Below are 24,368 nucleotides of genomic sequence, written 5' to 3' on the forward strand. Positions count from 1 at the left end.
AAGGCAAATTGCATTGTGGGCAGCCAGCTGCACTAATTATGCATTATAAATATTCAACAGGTGTCCTACATTATACATAAATAAACAATAAGAGCAGCATTATTTAATATTCTTTAAAGATATATCAATTATTTATTGTGTTAAAGGCCACCAAATTATTTAAATCGACAAATTTAAATTGTAACCTCATCGTTATTTTCGCTTTCATTAGGGATAAATATTAATATTATTTAATTAGTAATGAGGAGATAATGTTGGAGGATGTGTTGGAGAAGCTTTGGCTATTTTTTGGAGTGTGGATCAAGCAAAGATACATCAAGTTTCTATTCACCGTGAGATGAAATGCAATTCAGAGTTTTGGAAAGTGTGCGCTTGGGTGGCAGTCATCTATCTTATACAAAATAGACAGGGCGGTCAGTTCTGAGTGTCAGATTGTGGAATGATGAGTCAGATGAGTCAATAAAGAATCAATATGTAGGTTTAGAAAAAACATGGGTGAAGTGGATCTAGGGAATCATTCGATATTGGAAACTGTTTCTGGCAGAGCCCTTAAGGTCTTTTACGGCCAGAATTGGGTCGAAAGCTTCAAAAAGAGCCAGTTTTGCCTCAGTCCAGATTTTTTTTCAGTGCACAGTCGACCCCCCTCCCGCCGGAAATGATACCCTCGTTTAAAAAAAAAAACACAATCCATCACCGGACATTGAAGTGTAAGACGCCCCTAGAACAGGGGCGTCAAAATGGCGGCCCCGAGGTAATTTCCCTTCACTACGATTATTAGTATTGCTTACTATTATTAGGTATCACTTAGCCAGCGGGTGCGGGATGCACCTTGAATATTATCGATATTTCCCCTCGATGTACTGAAATAAAATGAAAATAGAAAATGTTTTTTATGAAGGAAAATAGCGCTTGGGGGAGGATCGAGGCAAATATCGTACACACAATTCCCAGTTTCCGTTAACTACTGAAGACCCGAGTATACACGTGGCCTAGGGCCTTTCCTGTGGGCTTGTATAAACGCACTTACTTAGTTCCAGCGACGTTTGGAAGACCATATGTCTGCCACTCTCAGTGGAATTCCAGAATGATTCGTTTTTAAAAGAAGAAGTAGGAATTCCCAAAATTTATTCTTATTTAGGTGAGAAATTTCAAAAAACTGTACAAATTTTTGGGAATACGTTTTTGTGTGAGCAACTATTTCCGTCTATGAAATTAAAATAAAACGGCATACAGATCAAGATTGACTGGGCAAACATTTATCTACCTTAATGAAGATTGTCTGTTCTCAGACTCTGTATCCAGATAATTGGAAAACAAGGAAAAATTTTGTAAATATGTTGTAGCCAGACGTGTATCTTGCCTGTCGCTCCAAGTGGCCCGTGGTTTAATTCAGTTTGACACCCCTGCCCTAGGAAGAGAAAATCAAAAAGGTCCAGCAGCTGGATTCAAAACTGGGAAGTCCAGTATGCTACCAACTGAGCTAATCCCTTCACTACGATTATTAGTATTGCTTACTATTATTAGGTATCACTTAGCCAGCGGGTGCGGGATGCACCTTGAATATTATCGATATTAAATCAATTAATAAAGAAAAGATCTTTTACTTGCTGCCAGTAAATATACGGGTGATCAGGGTGAAGTGAAGGACTCTTAACAAATGGGCTATAAGATATTGATCAATATTACTCTCAAAAAATAGTAATCATTATAGGCACCACGGTAGCCGAGCGGTTAAGAGACTAGACCCGCAATGCTAAGATGTATTGTTGGTTTAGTGGGTTCGATTCCCCGGTCTTAGGCCTTGGATTTTATTTAATGGTTAATAAAAGAAATTTACAGTAAAGTATTTTTGCTAGTCGCCTCCGTCCACGACACCTAATTGGTAGCTGGACGTAAAGCTCAATTGAACAATTAACAATTTAATGAATACAAAAAAATTCGAAAGTTTTGAACGATTAGAAATCTGTGACTCCTTTTAGATTCTAATTCTAATACAATGAAACAAAGAAAAGCTAATTAAATAATAAAATTATTCGCAACATAAAAAATTCAAATTATAAACGGGCCAATATTCTGATTATAGCAATGAAATTTTCATGAATAATTCAAAGGAATATACGAATTACGTTGTAATGGCCCTCATTTCTGTTTTCTGTTGCCCTTCAGCTAATCTTTAATTATAATTCAGACAATAACCTCTAAATATTTCAAGCAAAGATCGCTACAGTATTTAGCTTATTTAGCCCTAAGGGAGCTACACTATATTCCACACGTACACTCTCAGGAAATTACAAATTATCTCACATCATTCTAAAAATCCTATTTAATTATAATTTTGAGTAATTGTTGGTTTCTAAAGTGAAAAAAAAGATGAAACGACTCATCAAAACTCATCGTGTGTACGTAAGATGAGTCTACAAGGCGTTTAATGTGAGAATCTGTTTTGATTGGCAGATAACTGATTCTTTCTCATCCCAAGAGCAGTCCTAACTTACCTTAAACGAGTTGTAATAATTATAATTACATAAATTAAACCAAGCAAAGTAGTTAGCGTTTTTATTTAAACTGTCTATTTCCCCCCAAGGCTTCGCACATATACCTCCCCCCAAAATTAGAACGATAAGTATTAATACCACTAATTAATTCACGGAGATCACATTTACGAATGTTCTCAACGCAAGAGATTATCGCTAAATTTATCTCTCAAAAAATTATTTACAAGGTGATGAAAAATAATTTTTATTTTTTCCCATTTTTGAATTATTTTGTTCTCATGCAGACCTAGTAACTAATTTTTCCTGTTTCACGAGACATGAAAACTGCAAAACAGAAAAGAAAATTTAATAAGAAAACGTTTTAATAACAACATCATGCACTTAATCGGTCGTAGCAAGCCATTTTTTCGCGTAGTTTTTGAATTTTCATCCATCTTTAGAGATTGGTGCATTATAAGTAGAAACTTTAGAATAGTTTCCTCTCTTATTTTCCCCCATTTCGACTAAGGGTTGTTTAGTGTATGGCCGGTCTTTCTGGTGACATTGAAGCTAAGCTCAAGCGCCTCATGAAAAGAAATAGAAAAGAAATTTATTATTCTGGGGCAATTGTCCCCTAAGAATAAACACAGGTACAAATAGAGGCCTTAATAGTTCGGCCTGTGATTGAAAGAAAATAAATAAATAAATAAGTATTTACAAAAAGTGAAAATAAAAATAACAGCAGAAATTAAGGAAATAAATTAAAACAATTAGAATTTCGGAGGAAGCTGAATAGAAAGGAGATAACTGAATAGACGGGATTTAAAGATAGATAGGGTAGGAGCATGGCGGACAGATGATGGTAAGGAATTCCAGAGAGAGGTAGCACGTATCAGGAAGGACTTGTCAAAGGATGAGGTACGGTGTGAGGGAATATAGAGATCGGATGAGCGAGATCTAGTATTACGGGAATGGATCGATGATTTGGAACTTAAAGAGTTGAAAAATATAGGAAGACCTTTGAGACTGGAAAAAGCCACTTCCACTCATCGTAGCAGTGCGAAATGCGAGAGTCTCTGGAAATGCTGAAAATAAATCTTATGAAGCAGTTCATGAGGCGCTTGAGCTTAGCTTCAATGTCACCAGAAAGACCGGCCATACACTAAACAACCCTTAGTCGAAATGGGGGAAAATAAGAGAGGAAACTAGGAGTTGCCGAGTCTTAATTGGAAAAAGGTGACGGGAACTATTAAACTAGCTTTAGGATGTGGATGGAACGACGAGACATTTTGGGAAACATGGTTGATGAATCAGAAGAATAATTTGGAATAGAGTTTAAATATAGCGCCTATTTATGAAAACGTATAAAATGGAAAAGTCCATCATTAAGGGTATTTGATATCTAATAAGGTTTGAACAATATTAATGAAAATTTAAGGCAGTAAAATTATTTTTATTGTTATAAAATTTGAATAAAACAAATAATTTTTTTACGAAAAGTACTTGAGGAGAGGAATTAAGCTCAGGGAGATTATCGTACTGAATCCCCACGCGGAGTTCCTGGGTTCGAATCCAGCTGCTGGTTCTTAGATTTTTTTCTCTTTCTTCGAGCTTCTTACAACTCAGTTGTCCTGGTGATGGACATTGTTGCAAATATAGAGAATTAATTGCAAGTAACATTTATCAAATCACCAAAGCATTAAAGACAATGTAATCCATATTTAAATTTACAATTATCATAAATTAATGATAAAAGTTGAATAAATTGTTCGCCAGATAGATTTTAAAATATGTATTCTAAATAGTGATTTGCATAAATTATTATTTAATCATTACTAACTCAGACAACGAGCAGATTTCAAGGACAATTTTGTCGTAACTTAAGTGAAAATGGCCATTTTTGCAACGTATTAAGATTATCAAATTTATTTCTCAATTCCTAATCGTTTCCTGAGCGATCCAAATTTCAAAACGGAAATACCCTTGTTTTAATTACTACTAAATTATGAATTATCCAGCTTTTCTTTTCAGTTTTCTGATTCACACACTACTTTCTAAAAGTACTTTTCCAAACTCTGAGGATTCCAAAGACCAGCAAGTTCCAGTGGAAATTGAACATCCAAAATTTTGGCAGAGAAAGTGAGAATCAAAAAGAAAGGAATAAGATGGATAATCGTTGCACTTCATTCAGAATATAGACGCATACTGCATAATTTACGTTTGTAAACTAGCTGGACAATAAATGTAAATGTGAATGCAGTGCAGCATTCACTATAAACATCGCTAAAAACAAGCTGTTTGACACAAGCTTATTGTTATTAACAATTAATTTTTTATATCTCTGATAGTTTAATTTATTTTTTATCGTTAAAAATAACATTATTAACTCAATTTAAAATTCATTTCCTCTTATGATTATTACAATTACAGCATTCTTTAATTGTTGAATTTATTGTTAGCATTAACATTGTGACTCATTCTGCGGGTAGCTTAGTTCTGCGTAACGCAACTTTATTAATTCAGTCCTTAATTTATAGATTGCATTCCAAAGGACAGCGGGAAAGAAGAGAAAATGATAAATATAATAGGTATGCAAAAAGACTTGTTTTTCCATTTAATAAATGATTAATTTTTGTTCGCTAAAGAATCGCTAAATTGTAATTTGGGCGCCATGATGGTGGAATTTAATCGAAGTAACCACATGAAAATGATACCACTTTTGGGTAAAATCCACTTTTTAAAGACTCAGAGAAAAACAGTTATTTCCGAAGATAACTCAAGTTTTGAAAACAGTTTTCATAATCGTAAGTGAAATTTAAAAAGAAAACAAAAAACAATCGAGAATATCTTTTTAATTTCCTTTCTAATTCATCCACATATTATAACCAATCCCTCTCCAACACCGTCAGTGGATCCAAGCCAGGGCTACATGTTTCTAGCAGTTATTGGACTGAATTACAAAAAATGGAAAACGCCGCTAACCGGAATATTGCGGTCAGATCGAAGAGATCTATTTAGAAGTGTTAAGCCCAAAAAATCTCTTGAGATTATTCAATGGTGCAGGAATGAACTAAGGTAACTTGGTGATGCTGATTACTGGACATGAGGAATTTTTTATCGCTAAGTTCTTTTTTTTTTTTTTTTTTTTTTTTTTTTTTTTTTTTTTTTTTTTTTTTTTTTGGCGCATCAACAGCTGAGGTCATTAGCGCCCGGAGCTTTTTCCTGTGCACTGCCGGCCTCCGGACAGTGTTCTCTCGTTACAGACAACACTGTCCATCACCGGACAGTGAGCTGTAAGAAGCTCCTAGGAAGAGAAAATCTAAGGGTCAGCTGCTGGATTCGAACCCGGGACCTCCGCGTAGGAGTCCAGTATGGCTAAGTTCTAAATGGGTACCCTGTAAACTGGAAACCCACTGTTAGCCACTTACAGTACAACCTCGATTAACCGGACTGACCTCCGGCTATATCCACCCCGGAAAACTGAAATCCCGGTTAAAACCGAATACACAGTATTACACATTGGTGCACCAGTTTTCTTAATGGATTCCATTGCGTAAGTGAAATAAAAATTCAACCGAAAGGGGCAAACGAAAGATGTTTTCTGTAGGACGGAACTGATTAACACTGAAGACTAGCTTGAGATTAGGCTGCTCTCTGGGAAGATTAATACCGGTAATTTTCCATAAAAATATTACATATAACCGTGAAGTTGAAAATCAATCATTTACGACACATAAATCCCATGGTCTTTTGTAAGACAGTGGTAAATCTCAAGAAATTCAGTACTAATTGCACCATATTTTGGGTTTTTACATACATAATGACCCTTCAAGAAAATCAGGTATAAAAGAGTTATGTTACATCGGAAGACAAAAAAATTTCCTATCACCACCAAAAATTAACTTTTGTTTCAGCGCCGATCCAGGTGTACTTATGATGACTCAACATGATCTCGGTTAATCCAAATCTCGGTTAACCGAGAGCCGGTTAATTGAGGTTGTACTGTATTTCAAAATGAAGTTTCATTAGGCAGACAAAAACACAGAGAAAAACAGATATTTCCGATGATAACTCAAGTTTCGAAAACAGTTTTCATAATTGTAAGTGAAATTTAAAAAGAAAAAAAAATGAATCGAGAATATCTTTTTAATTTCCTTTCTAATTCATCCACTTATAACCAATCCCTCCAACACCGTCATTGGATCCAAGCCAGGGCTACATGTTTCTAGCAGTTATTGGACTGAATTACAGAAAATGGAAAACGCCGCTAACCGGAATATTGCGGTCAGATCGAAGAGATCTATTTAGAAGTGTTAAGCCCAAAAAATCTCTTGAGATTATTCAATGGTGCAGAAATGAACTAAGGTACTTGGTGATGCTGATTACTGGATATGAGGAATTTTTATCGCGAAGTTCTAAATGAGTACCCTGTTAACTGGAAACCCACTGTTAGCCACTTACAGTACAACTTCGATTAACCGGGCTGACCTCCGGCTATACCCACCCTGGAAAAACTGGATAAACCGAATACACAGTATTATATAGTACTAATCATTTATATAGAATAGTTTAAAGAGTATGCAGCACATTATCGTAGGAAAGGCTCCCGTTTTTGTGCACTGTTTACTGACCATCTTGCGAGTAATATTACTTCGAGGGGCAAGTTTTTTTTTTTTCAAAATTGCTTCTGTGAGATTTGAAAAAGGTAACGAGATGGTTATATTAATAATCTCTATTTCAGCCCCACTTTCCCCGAAAACTTCAGGAATGGGCTGAAGTAATGCCCATTTTTTAGAAGGACCCTAAGTCCAACTAAGTTGCGTAAACGGAAGTGGCTAGCAAACACATATCAGTGAAAATTTCTTTCCATTTAACCATTAAATAAAATCCAAGACCTAGTCTGGGGGGGAATTGAACCCACAAAATCAACACAATACATCTTAGCTTTGCGGGTCTAGTCTCTTAACCGGTCGGCTATCGTGGCGCCTATGGACCGCACAACTCTCTCGGCTACTTCTAAATTTGAACAGAGAATTTTTGTACGAACGTACAAAAATAATGGCTAATAACTATTAAAAAAGAGAAATCAATACTATTGAGAGAGAACTGTTTAAATTATGGTCTTTTTAATAATCTAGCTCTAACAAGGAGTTCAAAAAGAAAAAGAAGTATCTACTTAAAACATTTTACTTTAGAAATTAGCTTAACATTTATGGTGTAGAAGTTAAGAACGAGTCGTTTATATTTTTTAGTCGGTCAACAAGTTCCATTGCCCATATTAAATAACTAATGTGGATTGTATATATCTGCACGTTTAATTTTACACCAGCTTTCCATCGTGCGATTAAATAAAGATATTGGAAGCTGTTTCTCTTCAATACTTTCTAGTAAACTTCTGGGAGCTACCGTCGAACTCCATTGGTAACCGGTCAAGTCCTTCGTCTGTTGGTACATTCTGGAATTTTTTTTCTTTCTTTTACTTCTTTCTTCTCTATTTTATTTCTTTAATTCCAAACGTGTATTAAAGTAACTAAATAACGGGATGGTTGCCTTTTTTAAAGTTAACTACATAGTTTCAATGTTTAATGTGACATTTGAAAAATGTATGAACTAAACCAGATAGAAAATATTCCTAGTTATGTTTCTTTTTTATCTAGTTTGTGATTAATTATCCTCTGTTCTTGCTAAGGCCGTTTTTTTTTTTTTTTTTTACTATTATTATTTCTATTCTGTCTCCCTAATGAAAATGATAGAACCTTATTAAAATAGTTCTTTAAGAAAGTTGAACGCTGTGTAAAAATTATTGAACTTAATTGAAGAGACTGTAAAGCTAGTTCTATAAATACTAGTTTTCTAAAGGCTAATCTAATGGATGAAACAACTTTTACATTATTTATAAGTTTTTAATTGTAATTATCTAGGATTTCGAAAATGAATTGGGATGTTGCATTAGTCCAGGTTATTCTAAGTTCCATTACTGTTTCAACTTGTTAAGGTCGCTTCTAAAGGAATTTGCTCATTACTTCCTTTTGATTTCGTACAATAACTGGGAACGTTTACAGGCCAAAGACTGACCAAGTACCAAGAAACTGCAACCATCTACAACATTGGTTCCCAAAGTGGTCCCTACGGACCCCCAGGGGTCCCCAGTATCATTCAGGGGGTCCGTGGAAAATTAAAATTGATTTGAGGGTCCCTGAAAAACGTCAGGGGGTCTGCGCAAGGTTCAATATAAAAAAATAAAACTGTGATCCATTTTTATTATTATGGAAATTAGTGACTAACCAGGTGACCAATTAAATTTAATCAAAACTAAAAGCGTTATATCTGCGTTTGTTGCAAAACGTTTTCTGTAACAACAAAACTTGGGAAGAGGAGAACGTTCTCAGTTTCCAAATCTTTTGAAATTGCAAAATAGAGATGAAGATTTGCTTGCTCACTGTCGAACACTTAACGGCTCTTCATGCAGACCTGAACCAAAGATTACTCTCGGGGATTTGCGGTAGCTACTCACTAACATTGAGCCAGATATAAATACACTCATAACATCTCATCACGTTCATCCAAATTATTATTTTTTTTAAATTTTATTTTAAGCAAAAGTTATAATTTCAATAAATACTTCTTCAACAAAATGTTTTTTTTAAATTTGTAATTTTTATACTATGCTTTTTTGTAGCTTTTTCACTTGGGGGGTCCGTGGGGCAAGTTTTGACTATCAAAAGGGGTCCATGGGTCAAAAAAGTTTGGGAACCACTGATCTACGAGGGTCGTTTGAAAAGTCCGTGCAAAGTCAGACAGATAGCACTACTGGCGCGTATCGAGGTTATGTTTAGTTAGTAGCATCTCTTGGAAGAACACACACCAAGTTTCAGCCAGATCGGTCTATTTCTTTGTGTTTGGCATTCGTTTGAATCGAGGAAGTCGAGTGATTTTCAAAAAATGGACGAAAAAGAATTTCGTGTGTTGATTAAACACTACTTTATGAAAGGCAAAACGCCTCAGGACACTAAAGAGAAGCTTGATAAACATTATGGTGACTCTGCATTAGAACAGTTTATAAGTGGTTTCAAAATTTTCAGAGTGGCTATATGGGCACAAGTGACGCTGAACGTTCTGGACGCCCTGTTGAGGTTACTACTCCAGAAATCATTAATAAAATCCATGATATGGTGATGGATGACAGAAGAGTGAAGGTGAGTGAGATTGCTAGTGCTGTGGGCATCTCGAATGAACGGGTACATAATATTTTGCATCAACATTTGGACATGACAAAGCTATCCGCAAGATGGGTGCCGCGATTGCTCACGCTTGACCAAAAACGAAATCGTGTGAAGTGTTGCAAGGACGGTTTGCAGCTGTTCCAGAAGAATCCGCAGGACTTTAAGCGTCGTTTCGTCACTGTGGATGAAACATGGATACATCACTACACTCCTGAGACCAAAGAACAATCTAAACAATGGGTTACCAAGGGGGAATCTGCGCCAAAAAAAGGCGAAGACCGTTCCTTCGGCCGGAAAGATTATGGCGACTGTCTTTTGGGATTCGCAAGGAATAATCCTCATCGACTATCTGGAAAAGGGTAAAACTATTACAGGTGCATATTATTTATCGTTATTGGACCGTTTGAAAACCGAGCTGCAAGAAAAACGCCCACGATTGGCCCACAAAAAAGTCCTTTTCCATCACGACAACGCACCAGCTCACACCTCAGCAGTTGTGGTCGCAAAATCAATGGAAATAGGGTTCCAACTCGTTTCACATCCCCCCCTATTCTCCAGACTTGGCTCCCTCGGACTACTATTTGTTCCCCAATATGAAGAAATGGCTGGCGGGAAAAAGATTTTATTCAAACGAGGAGGTGATTGCAGAAACGAATGGCTATTTTTCAGACTTGGACAAATCCTATTATTCGGACTAGAGCAGCGTTGGACGAAGTGTATAAGCCTAAAAGGAGACTATGTTGAAAAATAAAAAAGGTTTACCCCAAAAAATTAAGTAGTTTTTATTTTTGCACGGACTTTTCAAACGACCCTCGTACAACAAGGGTGCGCGACCAGCGGTCCGTCGTTGCAAGTTTTTGTGCGGCCCGCCAAGCAATATAATAACTTTTATATGGGTAAAGTAACAATTAGAAAGGCTTTTTTTTTTGCAATTTATTGTATAATTATAACTTATTTATGCGAAAAATACTTTTCAAAAATGAATTTCATAAAATCAAATTATAGAACAAAGATTGGCCGATGAAAATTTACAAAACATTTGGAGGATTTCAGTTTCTCAAATCCAACCCGACAAAAGTGAATTATCGAAAAACATTCAAGAACAAAAAATTGCATTAAATTTTAATTTTAAATTAATAAAATGAATTATTTCCTTTTTAGCTTGTAAATAAAATAGTTGCTCATTTTTATTCTTATTTTTTTAAATAATATTTATATTTATTTATTAATTTTGGAAGTGAAATAAACGAAGCTATCCTCTGAAAAGTGCCGTTTCAGCAGATTGTTCTGGTTTCTAGGCTGTCTAAAATTTATGAGATTAAAATATGTTTGACCAAAATTCCGAAGGCGGAGAATAACAAGTATAATCGAAAGTATTTAAGTGAAAATTAGACCACGAATAGAGTTTCTACGCTTTCTATCTGGACAGTTGTACGAGGTGTGTTCAAAAAGTAACGGGAATTTTTAAATTTCGCGGGTTTGGAGAGTCTGATTGTAAATTTTTTTTTTTTTATTATGTTGGTACACATGCCCCTGAAGTACGATAAAATTTTCAGTAATATTCATTGTTTACTTCTTAAGTGGCAGCCGTTAAGGTTAGACGTGTTTTTCGAGCTTGGCGATTTTTGTTTGTTAAAAAAAATGGATCAAAGAATTTGTATTAAATTTTGCGTAAAAAATGAAATAAAGTGTGTGAAATGTTAATAAAGGCATATGGTGAGTCTGCTATGAGTAAAACAAGGATTTACGAGTGGTATAAGCGTTTCCAAGATGGCCGCGAAAACGTTGAAGATGACGAACGACCTGGACGTCCAAGCACATCAACAACCGATGAAAACGTGAAAAAAGTGAAAGAAATGGTTATGAACGATCGCCGAATCACAATCAGAGAAGTCGCTGATGATGTTGCCATATCAATTGGCTCATGCCATGAAATTTTTTCGGATGTTTTGGGTATGAAACGTGTGGCAGCAAAATTTGTTCCAAAATTGTTGAATTTCGAACAAAAACAGCGGAGAATGGAAGTTGCTCAAGAGTCACTCAATGAAGTCGACAACGATGCGGATCTACTGAAACGTGTTATAACAGGTGACGAAACATGGGTTTACGGATATGATGTCGAAACTAAGGCTCAATCGTCCCAGTGGAGGCATTCTGGATCGCCAAGACCGAAAAAGGCTCGACAAGTGCGGTCGAATGTGAAGGTTATGCTCAATGTGTTCTTCGATTTTAATGGCATAGTGCATCATGAATTCTTGCCACAAGGTCAAACAATCAATAAGGAGTACTACCTACAAGTTCAACGCCGTTTGCGTGAAGCAATCCGAAAAAAACGCCCGGATTTGTGGCAAAACAATTCATGGATTTTGCACCACGATAATGCACCTGCTCACACTTCATTGCTTGTTCGTGAATTTTTGGCCAAAAACAAAACTTTAACGATGCCCCAGCCTCCATATTCGCCAGACATGGCTCCATGTGACTTTTTTCTATTTCCAAACATAAAGAGAACATTAAAAGGCCGTCGTTTTACAAGCATAGATGACATTAAAAGCGAATCGCTGAAAGAGCTGAAAGCTATCACAAAGATCGAGTTTCAGAAGTGTTTCGAGGATTGGAAAAAGCGCTGGCACAAGTGTATTGTATGCGAAGGGGACTACTTTGAAGGCGACAATATTAATGTAGATGAATAAATAAATATTTTTTTCAAAAAACGAAAATTCCCGTTACTTTTTGAACACACCTCGTACGGAAATGATTTGAGAAAACCCCGTTGTCTACCGTGTGATTCCGTAAAGAGTTAAGACTTCAATATCAAGGAAATAGGAGTTATTCTCATGCCCAAACATGCGAAGCTCGGTATCCTTGGAAAATTTCTTCCTTAACGTCTTTTCTAAGTGGGAAATGATTTGGATTCAAACTACTGAAATGGAGGATGCAATTGATCTTTTGCCGGAATCTTTATTAAACGGAACTGCATTAATGCATTACCTAATTAATACTTTTATTAATTCTTTTTTTCCAAAAATAGAAAGAAGGATGTAGCATTTTATTTCCTTTCTTTTGAAACAACATTTACAAGAAATAAATTATCCTTTATGGATAAAATATATTTTAAATTTACAAATGAAACCTTTAACGAAGATTTGGCTAGACGCCTTGACCAGTTCTGGACTAAACGAGGGTCAGCAACATTTGTTAGGCCCAAGGTCTGAGAACTAGGACAACTATAATCCTACTAATAGTTAATTTAATGCAAGTTAAACAAACACTGAAACTGAATTAATAGCTGCAATTTTGCAGAATACGAAGGTGTGAGAAAATGCATTTTTCTTTCAAATAATAAAATGAATGTATTTATCCGCTAGAATACAATTTATTAATCAATGAGTTGACCAATCAATACTGTATTCATTGTCTTTGGTTTGCGAACATAAGTACAATGTTTGACGTTTATTTAATATTTCAAAATCGCTTTAAAAACAAAAAGCATTTGCGGATTTAGGTATTAAACTAATTGATACATATTGTCATTTTTCTGGACATTTTAAGACGATTTATTAATTATTGATTCTGATTTTCCTTTAATTATTTGAAGAAGGTTTTGTAGGATTAATTGGTTCCTCTGGTAAGAGTAGGAAGAGCCCAGAGACATCTGCAGCTCTTGTGATAATTGTTATTTGTCAGAAGAGACTGAAAACCCTAAGTCACTAAAGAACATTGAACTTCATGCACTTATCCTCAAGAAAATAACAGGAGTAGATCTATTTTAGAATAAAATCCTGTCCTTAGTTTGGGCCATTTCGACATCAACCGGTCCTGATCCACAAAAATCCTAAATCTAACCTCCTCACGCTTAACCAGTCTTGGATAAGATTATTGGATGTTCCTTTCTAACAAAGGATGGTGCTTAAATCCCTTTTTGTGTAAATGTTTTCATGAACTACAATGTTCCACTGTCGAAGACTACAGGTGCCTAAAAGAAATCATTGAGAGACCTCACAGTATCTCACTAAAGACTCTGGACAGAACTGGAATCAATATTTTACCATCAGAGCTCATCCTTCAGGATGCTTGTTGCGAGACTGGCCATGTTTGGAAAACCAATATGCATGTATCAATTGACGTGTCATTTGTTAGTTCAGGGTAAATGAACCACCCGCTTTAGGCCAGCATATCCACCTGGAAATTCTCCAGAAGGCCCGGCATCTAGTCCAGAAGAACAACATTAATGGAAGCTAGCGCTTCCAGTCTCCAAGAACATTCCAACACTGGCCTGAAGGTGAAAACAGAAGAGATCAGAGCCTTCAGTATCTGAAGAGATGCAAACCCTTTTCCTATTTTTACTGGGCAGTTACGAGTCCACTTAACTCATATTTTTGGCCTAGAAAACAGTATTCCTCCTCTTCCTCCAAGGGACATCATCACTAAGTGATCCCCTTTGTTAAATTAGACAGACAGCCTCTTCAGAGCTTCTGTCCATTCTGAAACCATCCGAGTAACAGCTACAGTAATTCACTTGAATATCATTAACCTGTCCACCACTAAAAGGTCACCTTATTCTGTAAGAACCTCCAAAAAGAAATGTGAGTGATTACCGCTCTATCAGGAGGAAGACCAGCTCCAGGGATTTGTAACAACATCTTGCGATGAATAGAGAAATGGCCAATTCGCATACCTTCCCAAAAAAAACCTGCTTGTTTGATTCTTTAACAGGGATTCAATGCCAAGATTTGAACCTTAACAAAAAGTAGAGGATAATCTCTAGTAGAGTTTCCATAGCTACTGGGTTCACCAAACCCAGACCCAATAAGATAGCGCTTTCCTACAGGAGACTTGGAACTACATAGAATTGAGCTCGTACCTGTAGTTAATTATTATAACAATGGATGTAGCCAACAAAGTTTGCGAGTAAATAAATACAAAATTATGTATCAAGTTAATTCTGTCCACACTGCAGGGACGCTTTTACAAGACTAATTGCAATAACGTGTCATACATAAGTCAACAGACGTAATATCCACTCAAATAAGTTATTATGCGAGAAAGTCGTCTTGTCATTTATTTTTTATTTTTAAATTAAACTTAAAATGTGAAATCTTGTGGTTTATATTGTTTTTTTGCCCATTTTACACAATCTTTTAATTTAAATTGCACAATTTGAAAGAAGGTTTCCAGTGTTTTAATTTTAAAAGAGAGTGAAGAAACGTAAAATAAATTAGAGAAACGTTTTAAAAAGAAGCTCCTAGATTGTAAGACAAGTAACTACTTAAAACAGTACATTATTTTGCGTAAAAAATTGAAAGTGAAATGAAAAATTTAAGAACTAAACAAATATTTCACTTTAAGCAGAACATTTTTCCCTCTACAAAAATATCTACGAGGTGTGGCTATTAAATAACGAGACTATTGCTGTAAAACATTTTATTTTGAATTTAAACATATTTAGTTATTATCACCTTCAATATACACCCGTCCCTTATTACTACAACGCTCCATGCGAATTTACCATTGTTCGAAACAGTGCTGGAAGTCTTTTTCTGTCTGAGCTCCTGCATGACGCGTGCCGCTTTTTCTTTCACAGCTTCAACGGACTGAAGTCCGTGTCCCTTTTAATGCAGATTTGACTTTGGGGAACAGATAAAAGTCACACGGGGCCTCCAGGTCAGGCGAATAAGGCGGATGGCCTAAAACTGGGATGTTGTACTTGTCTAGAAACGTCTTGCGACAGACAATGCAGTGTGAGCCGGCGCGTTGTCTTGATGGAGAACTCATGACTTGTTCTTCCACAAATCGGGGCGTCTTTTTCCTTACTCTTTCACGGAGTTGTGCAAGCACCTCACCGGTAGTAATGTTGATTAATTATAATCGATATTTTCATCCGTTTTGGACGTGGATGGGCGACCCAGGCAGTCATCATCTCCGACGTCTTCTCGACCACACAAAAAATCGCGCACATGATAAACATTTATCACCATAAACTTCTTTTAATAAAAGATAAGTTTCAGTAGCGGTTTTATTAAGTTTTGATGTGAAATTTCACGACAATTCGTTGCTCTACTACATGTGTAGTATCATGTATTCGGCAAAACGAAACTAACACCTCTTACACAAACGAGGGTTCCGGTCAAACAGATTTCTCTACAAACACGTTAGACGCTGCAATCGAAAGAGGAGGCTTTAAGTTAGGATTTTTGCGCATGCATAGTTCTTCTGTAGCAGCATCAGTCTCGTTTTTTAATAGCCATACCTCGTATATTGTTATAATAAATAAAGAAGTTAAATAGTTTTGATATGAACACCCAGAAAATCAAGCAAAGAAATTACTTTTTCAACAAATAGTTTTTCCATGTCAACTTGATAAGTTTTTTGTTATTTTAAGTCCTTGTGCGCAATTTGTCAGCCATTATTGCAGTAAAAACCTTGTCTGATTTAGGTTAACTTTTTTTGTTTTTGTTTTTATAAAAAACTAATTATCTTATTGTTTTATAGGGTAATGGACATAATTTTATGGGGAACAATTTTTTTATTTTATCACTCAGAGCAGGCATGTTTATTGTATCCCTGACCGAATTCGGTCTTTCGTCCATCAGCAGAGGTAGATATTTCGAAATCACTTAAGTTTCCGTCTAGCACTAAACTTGCTGACCGAGAGAGAGAGAAGTTACAACGTGTATGTGTGTGTATTATTCAAAATATTGAGGCACCACTGTAGCCGAGCGGTTAGAGGCGAGACCTGCGAAGCTAATATGTATCGTGGTACTGGGTTCGATTCCCGGTCTTAGGCCTTGGATTTTATTTAATGGATAATCAAAGAAATTTACAGTAAAGTATGTTTGCTAGTCGCCTCCGTCCACGACACCTAATTGGTAGTTGGACGTTAAGCCCCGCCTGAAAAAAATAGGAGAGTACTTTACTTTTATTCAAAATATTGATGAATAGTAAAACATTTTGACTCACCAAGTGCAGTGCGAGACTGAGACAAAAATGAAGTGGAAATCTCTGAACAAAACTGGATAGTCTATCTCTAATGATGGATTTAAGACCGAACCCGGTCAGGGATACAATAAAAATGCTTGCAATTCTTCAATAATGTCTAAAGATTTCTCACAAAATAGAAATTAAACAATTATATCTTCAATATTGTTAAATAACTCTACTAATTTCTTATATTGTTTTAGTTAATACTGAAATCCAGTAAAAATAATTTATTTTTAAATAGTTTTTTAACAATTTAAATTAATAGAAATATATTCCCACTTAAAAACAGGAGTTATTCATTTTTAGTTGAAGGTGATCATATGATCGAAAAGGACATTAGTAAATTCTTCAAGGATCAAGTTATAAAATTTTTATTATAAGAACCCTATTTTTATTAAATGGAAATAGACGGAGAAGTACGTGAGAAATAAATGTTGAAATAAAGCCACAAAAGAAACAAGTCTGGCCATAAAAATATATTTAAAAATAAAAAATAGAAAATGTGGATATACCTGTAATTTAGTAAACTTTTTATTGTTTAGAAGAACATTACGAAACAGCAAATAACGTGGTTAAATTCAGGCAAAAGTTTTTATGGGTAATTGCTAGCAATAATATTATATTGGAGTACAAGAGCATTCAGTTTAAAGGATCAGAATTTGGCAATTTGGGTTCACAGGACTACAGCATCAATTGAAGAATGAATCAATCATCTTTGATTAGCACTTAAATCGAATTAAATGAACAAAAAAAAAAATCTGGTAACTCGGGTTTCGCTTATTAGAAACCTTAAAAAAATCCAAACTTGCAAGGACCATAATTGATTCTAAGATTTTAGACTGCTTTGTAAACCCAAACTAAATGGGAATTTTGGGGGGGATGTTTATCTCCAACATAACGAAGCTTTAAAAAATATTTTTATTTTTTATTTTTAAATATATTTAGATTACCTAAAAGCTATAGTTATGAGTAACATGAACAAATCGAGGCAATCGAGCGTTTGCGCTATGAAATTTTGGCCTAAGGAGATAGTAGCGCAAAAAGAATTAGTAGGGAAAGTCCTCAACCTCTTTAGGAGGGGAGGGTTCGCTGACTAGATCTAAGAAGGGGCTGGCACAATAACTCTTCTGTGGCTGCGGTGCCGTGGGGCGTAGGTCCCGTCCCATCTTCTACTTTATTTCTAATTTTAATTCTAACATGAACAAAAAAAGTAGAAAAAATCTAGCTGTCATTTTGGGTGGAGGGAACACGATTTTCTTTAACTGCAATTCCCAAACGTTTATCCCAAACATATGTAACACGAAATTTCAAAATAAACTTAACTCTCACAAAATGAAAGATTATTACCAATTTCGGTCATTTTATTTATTTGCCAATATTTCTAGCTAGGGCCTACGTCTTCTTTTTAGGGCCTTACACAACTGTACTTTGTTTTACATTGCTAAACCTTTTATAGAAATAGAATAGAAATTTATTATTCTGGGACAATTGTCCCCTAAGAATAAATACAGGTACAAATAGAGGCCTTAATAGTTTGGCCTGCGATTAAAAGAAAATAAATAAATAAGTATTTACTAAAAGTGAAAATAAAAATAACAGCAGAAATTAAGGAAATAAATTAAAACAATTAGAATTCCGGAGGAAGCAGAATAGAAAGGAGATCACTGAATAGACGGGATTTAAAGATAGATAGGGTATAGGAGCGTGGCGGACAGATGATGGCAAGGAGTTCCAGAGAGAGGTACACGTATTAGGAAGGACTTGTCAAAGGATGAGGTACGGTGTGAGGGAATATAGAGATCGGATGAGCGAGATCTGGTATTACAGGAATGGATGGAGGATTTAAACTTAAGGAGTTGAAAAATATAGAAAGGCCTTTGAGACTGGATGACTTGAAAAAGGAAAGTAGCCAAAAGATATTGGCGGCGATAGATAGGAAAAAGTCACTTCAACTCATCGCAGCAGTGCGAAATGCAAGAGTCTCTGGAAATGCTGAAAATAATTCTTATGAAGCAGTTCATGAGGCGCTTGAGCTTAGCTTCAATGTCACCAGAAAGACCGGCCATACACTAAACAACCCTTAGTGGAAATGGGAGGAAAATAAGAGAGGAAACTAGGAGTTGCCGGGACTTAATTGGAAAAAGGTGACGTTGTAGACGTTGATGGATAAATAACACTTTAGTATCGGTATAAGATTTTATATATTTATATGACTGACTGCCAAGGACTGTATACTTTACACTACAAGAACAGAACAGACTGACTGACGTGGCTAAACGATGTGTACAACTGAAGTGTAAGACTTTGAACAGAATTCCTTTTAACGATGTGTACAACTCAAGTGTAAGACTTTGAACAGAATCACCGAATCTCTTTTTGACTTTCCTCTCGTTCTTATATACATTCTCTGTGTGCCGAGGGGGCTGTCTCTCTCTCTCTGGCTAGAGTGGGTGAGTGGTGGGGTTTCACTACCCCTACGCTAGAGTGGATGAGTGGTGGGGTTTCACTACCCTTACAGCTTATTGTTCGTGGCCCATGCTGAGATATTATAAATAAAGAAGATAAATTGTTGAATAAGTCAAAGCTTCTGAAGGGGCACCGCTTTAGCCGAGCGATTAAAAAGAGCGGAAAAAATCTATCCATTAATACAGTTCCGGTAAGTTATAATCAGGTTCTCTTGGAACCAAATCTAAATATAGAGTTTCAGCTCCCAGTACAGATTCCAGAGGATCTTAAAATGCACATTTTTGTTGGAAACAATTTTGAAAATTTAGGATGCGCTATGAACGTAAAAACTATGCTCAATGACGTGGATACGTACTTCCGTTTGGGATGTTCTACAAAATATTTAATCTTTCTTAAACTTAAAGTAAGTGGTACGATCGTAAATTGCTGGAAATGACACATTAGAGAGAATCTACTTCCTCTCCTTTGTACGGAACAACCATTTCCCTCACTAGCCACATGAATAAACCATTTTATAGGCTCACGAACTTACTAGCCTACAAACAAAACATTATCATTTTTTTCCTTTTTCGTTTGTTACATTATCACTTAGAATGTAACAAAATAATTAACCATTAAGGAGTCGTTACTCAATTTTTTTTTTTTTGATATTGCTGTTACATTTTTCATTTTATTTATTATTTTGACATTAGATAAGTTTGTGGGGGACATGCATATGTATTTAAGGCTATCGACATTCCTCAGACTATCTGGTAGGGGAACTGGTATCAAGTCGTCGTAAATTATGATTGAATTTCTTAGCGCTTTTAGTAAATATTTTCATGTTAAAATGTAATTTAGTGTAGGCTGAGGTAGACCGCACTAACTGGGAATTGTTGTGTAATGGAATTGAAAACTTTTCCTGCAGAATTTTGATTCTTTATTTATTGCGATAATAAAGGGTAATATTAAATATTATCAGTTCAAATCAAAGAGAGAGCCAATGAAAATTCAGCTTTTGGGGAAACACAAACTGTATATTGATTTTAAAATGGCTCCGATCTAGTTTCACGAGTGGGACTAATAAATGGCTAGATTTTAGCGAAACTGATATGGCTGGAGCTAACTTATGGAAACAACAGCACAAGAAGGGTGTATCCTGTAAGAAGTGTAGGTCTAGGACAAGAAGAGACTATGTCTTCAGGGCTGTTTAATCTTTTAATGATGCGACAATCCATTGAAACCTAATTGAACGCCCAGAAAATCATTTCCTACAAACACACTGGGCAGAGACTAGTGTTAAAGGAAAATAATTTCCCTTCTCTTAAAGAGTTCTACAACAAGTTAGAGCAGAGTTCAGACGTCAACGGTTTTGTGAAGGAAATACTAAGTGGATGATAACCCCGAGAAGATGAAAAAGATTCAGAAGTTTTGAACAAGAAAAAATCACTGTTTTGCTTTACCAGGTACAAATACTTAGATCTTTTTGTCCGTCTAGTAGGAACTAGGTAGCAAAAGACAATCAGCATAGAAGAGCGGTCAGGACACCTAGAACAGATGGAGAAAAATTTTGGACTCTAATTAAAAGGTAAGAGTCTGCGAGAAAAGATAAGTTTAACATAACTGTTAAAGCTAGATAGTCACAGCCTAGCTACCACAAGAAGGCTGTGGATCCCTGGAAAAAGGATGTAGGTCCTCTTATTGTAAGGATGCCAGGCAGTGCGAAACCTGAGGAAAAGAGTAGTCCTGCCACAGGACAAGCACAGGACTAGTAATTAGAGTAAGATAGTTTTTATGAAGTTCATAAAACATTAAATTGCAATGTTTGCAGGGGCACAAAAATATTTTTGGTTTTCAGCAATAATAATAATATTATTAAATTTAAAAGTTATCGCAGGTCAGGGGATGGCCCAATATTCCACATTCTCCCCATTTCCGGGTGAGACAAGAGAAGATGGGCGGCGAAAGATCTAATGACCAAAACAGTAGATGCGCCCCCTCCAAGACAAAAGTGCAGTGGATCATTCTGAATGTAACTCAAGACTAGCTCAACCCATACATAATTTGCACGCAGTGAGCACCGAGATAACTTTTAATCAGAATTGTGAGTTGCTTTCCTAAATTTTTTAAAACTCTAAAATGTCAAATCAATTAGTTAATCTAAATCATTCCTTACGAGGTATTCTGAATGATTGGCCAAGTCTACAGTTTCTTTTAACGAATCAACAAAGTTGTGGGCCACGTTCAATACAATCACCACATGCCATATCTCTCTCTCAACTAAATCTATCCAAGTGATTCCAATCGTCTAAGTTGGGCCAAGTCTAATAATCTAGCTAAACTAGGCTGCTAGCTTAATAACTAGGTTAATTTTATAAATAATTAATATTAAAACTGTTCAGTATAAAGTTTTATTTAATACAAAACTGGATCAAATATCGAGGCACTGCTGCAGACATTTTGTTATTGAATAGTAAGAACCCTTCAGTAACTAATTATAAAGTAATAATTAAAATTTCTAGCAAGATTCACCAATCTAAAACTAGGCTAGATTATGTTGAAAGGTTTAAACTATTATTGGCAGCACGAAAAATAAGGAAGAAGAAGAAGGCGATGCTTTACTAAAGTAGAGCTTCTAGTTGTTTAAAAAATTCATTAAAATCTAGGTACAGGAAGTGAAATTAATTGGAAAGATCTGGTATGAAGACTGTCACTACTTCCGCTAATTCTCAAAGGTTCTGACTCAAAAAATTCAAACTATATTTATATTTAATTTTCACCAACAATGAACGAGTTTTTAATAAAAGATTACACCTAAACGATACTGGGTAATGTACCCACAATGCAACTTATACGAGTATCAAGGAGAAGAATGCGGAAAATTCGAGCTGCAATTTTAAGAGATTCTCCAAAAGAAAATTTGAGAAAAACTGAAAAAAATATTGAGACACTTCCGTTTAGTTGAGTTACTTTAAATTCATAAATTTGGTACCATTTTTCAGGCGGGGCTTAACGTCCAACTAACCAATTAGGTGTCGTGAACGGGGATTGGAAGCTCAAACTTTACTATAAACAATTTTTTTCTAACAAATAAAAAGTAGCCGTACCCGGGGATTCGAACTGACGATCTCCATCTTACGAAGCCACCGCTCTTGACCACTAGACCAACCCCAATCGTACCATTACTATGACCCGATTTTTGGTTTTTGTGAGTTACTGTGGGCACACAAAGAGAGAGAGAGAACAATTACTCTCTCCCACAATCAGAGTACAGACCTGAGAAGACTTCTGAAATGTCTTTTAAAACCTGCCCTGCCCAGACAGTGAGCGCTCTATAACATTTTTGTTACCTATTACATTTTATTATCATTCATGCTATTAAACAGCATTCCAATAAAATTTATATAATATAATTTCCGTAGTTTTATGAGTTACATTTTATATATTTTGTAAAAATATTAGCAACGAAATGAACCAGTTACTTATTTTATGTAAAAATCAATTTTTTTTTTCCTTCAAAGTAATTCATTCCAAGGTGAACTAGTGGGAAGACTATTAATGAATTTATTAAATTTGACATTGAATCTATTCCCTAATGTATTTAAATTTTGAGATTATTTCTAAACGATGAAATCTTGAAAGTAACACTTTCACGACTTACTGTTACCGTACAGCCAATATTTACCTGCGTTCCTTTTCAAACGGGAGCCGTGCGCAAATAATTAATTAATGAATAATATCACCGCGATTAATGTCATTAAATTTCCTGGGAACATAGTCGGCCAAAAAATATCGCTAACTACTGAGATTAATTCAGTAAAATGGCAGTTACTACAAATTTGGAAATTTACTGGCATTACATTTTTAAATTAGTACTGTAAAGACAAAGAGGTTGTTAATTTATACTTATTCACCCTTTACAGGGAAGTCAAACTCCCCTCATACCCTTTAGAACAGCTTTAAGGAGAATATTCCTCGGATTGGGTTTCAAATAATAAGTTACGGTCCTTTGGTAGAAGAGATAGGATGGACTTCTTAGCCGCTGGCCCTGAAGAAACTGCGACACCAGTACTAAAGCTCCAAGGGCTTTAGATGGAGAGATGTCTATCGGGTTAATTAGTCCCAAGAGATCGGAAATTCCCGATGCTAGGTGGCCCAAGTCCTACCGCCAAACATCGTCCCAAATTTCATCCCGGAAACCGTATGAACGTTTGTCAATCTATAGTTCAAATGGATCTTACATTTTCTGTACAAGGGAGTACAGTCTGGTTTATAACACGCCTAAGAGTAAAGATTTAATGATTTATTGTACGATCGAGATGTGAGAATCAGGACTAAATGACAATAAATTACATATTTCCTGAAGCAACTCTAAAGATTGAGGTGTGCGGATGATTTAGAAGATCTAAAATATATATAATGAACAGAGCAGGCCCAAGAATGCTTCCCTGAGAGATACCAGCCTGCACAGGATGTCAAGAGGAGTTGTAGCCCAATAGTTTGTTCAATAAATTGCTGAATATCCATTTAAGAATTCCGTCCAGTTTCCACAGTAAGCCTAGATGCCATACTCGATCCAATACTGACGTATTCTCGAGAAAGACACCTGAAGCAATTCTGTTAAATAGAACCAATGATTGGAAAATAACTTTGCTGTACCAGCGCAAAATATCTGAAATTAAAATTATGCAATCATTGAAGCAATCAGTGAAGACCCTATTTGAATTTGCTACGCAGTTTACAAAAAAGGTAACAACAACAAGTAGAAGAACAACAACAACAACAAGAACAAGAACATTTTTTGAAAAAGCCGTTTTTTCTAAGTTACAACAACAACAAGAAGAACATTTTTTGAAAAATCCGTTTTTGCTCAATTTTGGCAACTTTTTTCTCGAAACCTATTAGATCTGGGTTGTTGCAAACAAAATTACAGTTATAAAGGAGGGTTTGCCCTTTAATTTAAAGAAAATTTGGGAATTTTATCTTTTATAGAAAAAGAGAAAAAAATTGTCAAAGTTGGGTGTTTTTCAACGTTACGCTTTTTCGTGCAGTATTTGACGATCAACCCTTACACAACTGACCTACCGGCCAGTTTTAATTTCGGCCTAATATTATTGTATTATTTTCCGGAAGCATGAAGTTTTGTAAAATTACTAAAAGCTAAATAGGAGTAATTGCTGAGCTCAAGATTGACTGTTCAGTAATAGATTTTGGCCAAATATTTGCAATTTAAATGGCTAATTAT

At 35.6% G+C, this 24,368-nt stretch overlaps 2 protein-coding genes across 2 annotated transcripts in view; one reads left to right on the forward strand and one right to left on the reverse strand.

Annotated features, from left to right (window-relative positions):
• The window catches only part of Eip93F (Ecdysone-induced protein 93F), a 356,990-nt gene extending 339,919 nt beyond the window's left edge, over positions 1–17,071 (reverse strand). Inside the window, exon 1 of the transcript XR_012454052.1 lies at positions 16,658–17,071. The gene's annotated coding sequence lies outside the window, so the exon portion shown is untranslated. The remainder of the gene's footprint in view (positions 1–16,657) is intronic.
• The window catches only part of LOC141446993 (uncharacterized), a 297,455-nt gene that overhangs the window by 109,875 nt on the left and 163,212 nt on the right, over positions 1–24,368 (forward strand). The gene's annotated exons all lie outside the window — the stretch shown is intronic.

This window comes from Rhodnius prolixus, unplaced genomic scaffold, assembly GCF_049639745.1.
Source record: "Rhodnius prolixus isolate KJV_2025 unplaced genomic scaffold, Rpr scaffold_7, whole genome shotgun sequence".
NCBI lineage: Eukaryota > Metazoa > Arthropoda > Insecta > Hemiptera > Reduviidae > Rhodnius > Rhodnius prolixus.